Here is a 6000-nt window from a genome sequence, read left to right as displayed (position 1 = left end):
ACACACAGACATGCACGCACACACACACACACACACACACACACACAGATCCTTAAAAAGCTTCACTAGTAGCTTCTAGGATAAAGACAAAAATACTTAAACTTTATGAGGCTCCGGCATGACCTGACTTCCCGCCTAATTCTCAAGCTTCATTTTGCCACCATCTTCACACACAATGAATTTCTGTCCATTTCCTAAACCAGATTCCCCATCCTGTCAAAGGCCACCTGCATTTGCATTTCTTTTGCCCGGTTTACTAGTACTCATCTTTTAGAGCTCTGTTCAATGCTGCATCCTCACGAAATCCTCCTAGAGTCCTCACCCTTCACTACCTCCCAGGTTAGATAACATCCCCCGTTATAAATTTTCTTGGCACCTTGTATTTTTTCCTTATAGCACAAATTATGATGCTTTCTATAATTGTATGATTATTTGATTAGTCTTAGTCTTCTCTATTAATTGTATTTTTTATAAGGGCAGGGGCTCTTTACAAGGATCCAACATACTGCTTGATATTTGTGTTTGTTCAAAATACATTCATTGAATGAATGATGAGAAAATATCTACTGTGTAACTGGAAAAGTATATTTAGAGAATATTCATAGTTGATAAATGTACTAGCATGAAGCACATGTCATTATTACTATTGTATTATGATTACTGTTTCTATTCGTATTACTAGATAGAAAACATAACAGAAGAAATGATTCTATCCACAAAGGCAATAACAACATACAACACTAAGGACCTAACATGATAAGACATTTATAGAACCTGATGGAAAAAAAACTATAACTTTTGACCAAGGTATGTAAAATAAGATAAAATGGGCATAATTGTGCCTTTTTCTCACATAGGGAAACTCAGTATTTGAAAAATGTAATTCTTTTTCCTAAATTAAAATATAAGTTTAGTACAATCTTACTTAAAATCCCTGTAGGATCTTAAAAGCATGGGACATGACAAAACCATTTTAAAGCTCATTGGAATCAAAAAATGCAAGAAAGGTGATAAGGAATCCCCCACAAAACAGAAATGCTGAGTAAAGACGGGTCACTCTTCCTATTAGATATGAAAAAAATAATAAAAATCTACTGACCATGGTAAAAGAAGAGTATTTAGACAAGAATCTATATATCTATATTAGATTTATATATATAAATATATAGATACATGTCTATATTATATTTTTAATGTATAATTAAATTAATTCTCATTAATTCAATAAATGGTGTTACAGTTACTTGATAGACATTTATCATTTTAAAGAATGTTTCCTTCCTTAGTCCTTAAACCAAGACATTTCCCAAATGGACTGAATATTTCACTTTTTAAAAAACCTCTAAATGTAGTATTTGCATAAATTATTTTGAGTACTTTAATAATCTTGGAATGGTAATGAAAACAAATATATAAATGACAAAGTAAAATGTTGAAATATCAGATTCTAAAATTTTAAATCTATATTATAAAACTCAATGAGCATGCATAAGAGCTTGTTTAAACAGGGAAAATTTTTGTAATAACTATGACAGAAAAGACTTCGTATACTTTACTTGCAAAAAAAAAACCCCTTAAAAATCAGTACAAAAAAGCAAAATTATGCAAAATCCTATATAGATAATTCAGAAAGCCATAATATAAAGGCCAATAAACATGTGGAAGATATATAATGTCATTAGAAATAAAAACTGCAACCAGAACAGTAAGATATTAAATTTCATCTATCAGAATTTGACAAATATTAAAATGTTTGATTGTAATAGGTGTAAAAGAAGATGCAGGAAAACACTCACATACACTTTCTGTCTGTTTTTCCCACTGGATGTGGAAAGTATAGTTACAGTCATTTTATCAAATTGGTTTACTTAGAGTTCCTGTAAATGTGAGTAGGTAGTGCCACCAGAAGTGATCTGGGGGTAGGAGAAAGAACAGGATACACTGGGGATCTTCCAGAACTATGAATTTTAACGGATGATGAGTAACTTAAAATATCATTTGTAAAAATTGCAGATACAAATATAAAATAGAATGGAACTTAAAATTCACATAACACAACCAATTTCACAATGGTGGCCGATTAATTTACACTATAGCCTAAGAATCTGTTGTGAGTGCATGTTTTGCTTGTGTATTTCATGTAAGGATATTGGTATATTTTTTTGTTTGGAATGTAGTATCCAGTTGATGCTACAGGAAGTCATTCCATGCTTTATATGCTGTTTTTACCATTTTACCATTTTGTGGGTAAAACAGACCAATATACCAACTGAATTGAATAAATACATGGTTATAACTGATCTAAATGGAGTATGCACAGTGGAACCACAGAACTAAGCCCTCTAAAGTAGGCTGGGATTTGGAGAGGAGGGAGAACAAGGAAGACTACCTGGAAAAGGTTTTCTCTTAATGAGTTGTGAGGGATTAAGACAGTGTCTTGAGCAATGAAGGCATACCAGATATAAGGAACAACATAAATTAGGGTATGCAGTTCTTAAGAGCTGTGGCTTGTTCAGGGAATCCCAATCAGGCTGACATGGCAGTAGACTGCCTACAAGGGATTGTTTGGAGTTAAAGGAGAAAGAGGTACCATGAAGGTATGTCAAGCTAAAGAGATTGAAAATTATTCTGAAGAAGTTTTTTTTTTAGGCAGCTATTTTTGGTTATAAGCTGGGAGTGTAAACATCCTCTCTAGAGAACCCTTGGATATGTGTGAGGCGGGTGTTTGTGGTTATAACAGTTGGGAAATATTCTAGCATTTTATGGATGGGCCAAAGATGTTGAATATCTTGCATGCAAGCCAATCCCTTTGAACAAAATCTGAACCATCCAAAATATCGATAGAACTTTCACTGCAAAATACGGAAGTTTTAAGCAAAGAAGATACATATTGTGATTTGCATATTGGAAAGATCACCTTGGCAGCAATACTCAGGGAGAATTTTTACTGTGATCGAGACTGACAACAGAGAGATTAGTTAGAACAAGTTTGGAGAAATAGTAACAGGGAATGAGAAGTCAATGCCACTGAGGATGGAGAAAGAGAGATGGACTTGAAGGGATTGAAGAAATAGAATCAACAAAATCTGATGAAAGAGTGAGAGGGTGAGACAACAAGAGATTTAGGATCATTCTCACGTTTCTGGCTTCTTAGGTACCTGCATGGAAGATGATGACATTTACTAACATGGGGAATAGAAAAGGAAACAGGCTGAGGATGCAACTGATGTGTGTATGGAGCATCTCTCTGGAGATAAAGTGGGTGTTATACCTAAAGATATGTGAGCCATCACATCAAGGAGTTGTTACAGCTTTGGGTGGGAATGGGATCACTCAAGAGGGACGTCAAAGGAGAGTAATGAGCCAGAACAGATCACTGGGAACCTCTGGAGTTTAAGGGGAAAAGAGAGAAAGGGGAAAGTTAGGAATATTATTTTTTAGTTGTAGGATCCCAAAACTTGGTTGTTAAAGGTAACCATGAACTTTGGAAAAGATTACCTGAAGCCTCCTTTGATGCAATAATGCAGTTTTTATTCTCATTTTTGCCCTTTCATGACTAAACTCAAGAAGACCAATAGAAAGAAATATGAAGAAAGATGAAAATTCTGGTTGAAAATCAATCTAAGCAAAGATACCAGTGAGACTGTTATAATAAGGATCCCTAAAGATGAAATTGTACTAATTAAGCATAATCCTATACAACTTACACTTTTAATTCTCTGCTGGATTTGATTTTGATGCCATCAACAAACACCTCAAATGATATTTAATTCACATCGATGCCTTACCATGGGACTATCTTACAAGTTAAAAACAGAAACAAAAACATGAAGAGTGCATTTATTTTTATCTAAGAATACGATTCACCACAATTTAAAGAGTGTGTAACAAAAGCCTACATATATAAGCAATTACGGTTAAATGCCATCAATACTATAAGAAATTGGTCTGCACATATTTGAAGTAAAAAATGTGGATTCAGATGGTAATAAATAGAGGAAGGTAGAAATGCAATGTGAACAATTTAACCAAGAGTTGAAACTGTTATGAGATAGATCTTATAACGAAAGGCAGCTGGAGATACAGAATGATCACAATTGTTAGTCACTTTAATGAGAAAAATGCAATGAAATTGAAGACATCTGTAGTCCAAATGTAAGCCCTAAAGATTCAGATAGGAAGATGCAGTCCAAGCCCCTCCTTGAGACATCTGACAAGTTTCTCTGCATAATGCTGTGCCCTGTGGGTTCTTACAGGCAGTTACAGCCTTCACTCCTTCAAATCTGTGCTCTTGCTGATGCCACTGAGGACAGTTTCCAGGTGGTTTAAATTCAAGACAAGATTTGAAAATCAGACCCCAGTCATTTTTATCAGTAGCACAAATGATAACCCTCCTTCTGTTTAGTCTCCTCTCTCTCCTCATAACCCTTGAATTAATCACAACCTTAGCCTTCAAAATTAAACCCTCCTTTTCTTAAACCATTAAAAACCAAGGATGCCAAATCCAACGCTTGATGATGCTTTCTCCACATAACCCCTCCCACCACAGGCACACCATGCTGTCCTTTTCCCCTTTCCTTTGGAAGTTTTGCTCCCTAATGATTTCATTCTGGAGCCAGATGATTTCATCGACCATCTGTATAAGGGTACTTTCCAAATCTACTTAACTGCCCCTGACCTAGTATTCTCCAATCAGTCACACATTTTATCATGTTCAGCTACCATTCCAAAGGAATCACTGTCATGGTGAACTGCCACGTAGAGAGCTGTGAGTAAGACTGGAGTTGCATAACTTTCCGCTGAGTTCTTCTGTGTTAAATAGAAACATCTCTTGCCTGACTTCTGATGTCCTCCTTTTGCTGTCCCCATTGTCCCCTCTTAACCTAATTTTCCCAGCAACTATGTCTATACTCTGTGACTCTTTCCTCAGTCTAGTCTTTGAAAATGAAGATGTTCTGATCCCTTGCCAAGGTTCTTCGGTCTCATCCTCTTCTTCCCTAAAATGTTGATTCTGATTCATCTTTCTTTCTTCCACAGTAGGTATCTCTTCATCTCCTGTAAATCTGATGCTGTTTCACTACACTTCCCTTGACCTCAAGGCTCTCCTCAAGTAACAGCCTTCCAATAGTTAAAACCTTTATATGGGTCTACATTGAGATGTAGATTAGAAAAAAAAAAAAAAAAAAAGACAAAAACCTGTCACCTGGCTCTTCTATGCTCTCTGGTCCAGACTATACCTCCAGCCTTATCTCTTACACCACCACATGAAATCCATGCTTCATCTGAAACTGGGCTAATATAAGTTGCCAAATATACTTCACATAGCCTTTCCTGAGGACCTCCAAGCAGACATGACGGTTCCTTCCTTGGGCCTTTCTAAAGTGCCTTGGATCTCTCTAATACAACTTACTACATAGAGTCTTGTGACATTGTTATTTTCTAAATTTCATAGAATCTCATTCTCCTTGAACCTTTTTGAGCACTTGGTTCTGAGCCTTGCATTTAATAATTGCTCAGTAATGTTGAAATAAATAGATTTAGGTAGCCTGGCTTCTTCACTGTCCTGTGAGCATGGAATAATTATCCCTGCTTCGATTTCTCCTCTTTTTTTGTTTCTTACTCTAAAGTGGCTTTCCTTTTTGCCACAATTTACCAAAATTATTCCCCTTCTTTATTACACAACTCAAGTTTTATCTTCTTAAAGACTTTTATGACAAAATAATCACCACTGGCTAATTCCTTTTCTCATCTACTACCTATATCTCAGATGGTTGGCCCAGCGTAATTTAGCACTTAATTGTTCACCATCTGAAGGCTTTTGTACCATTTCATATGGATTCAACTTATCTATTCTAGACAACGCATTCCTAACAAGGAGTGATCATGTGTTATCTTTCCCTATAGTGTTTGGCAGAGTGCTGAGCATGGAGTAGGAGCTTCTAGTAGATCATGTGTTGCTCCACCCATATTCTCTCTTCAAAGCCAAAGCATCAGCTCCTG

The sequence above is a fragment of the Eubalaena glacialis genome, chromosome 1 (genome assembly GCF_028564815.1).
Source record: "Eubalaena glacialis isolate mEubGla1 chromosome 1, mEubGla1.1.hap2.+ XY, whole genome shotgun sequence".
Lineage (NCBI taxonomy): Eukaryota > Metazoa > Chordata > Mammalia > Artiodactyla > Balaenidae > Eubalaena > Eubalaena glacialis.
This window is presented reverse-complemented; position numbering follows the sequence as displayed.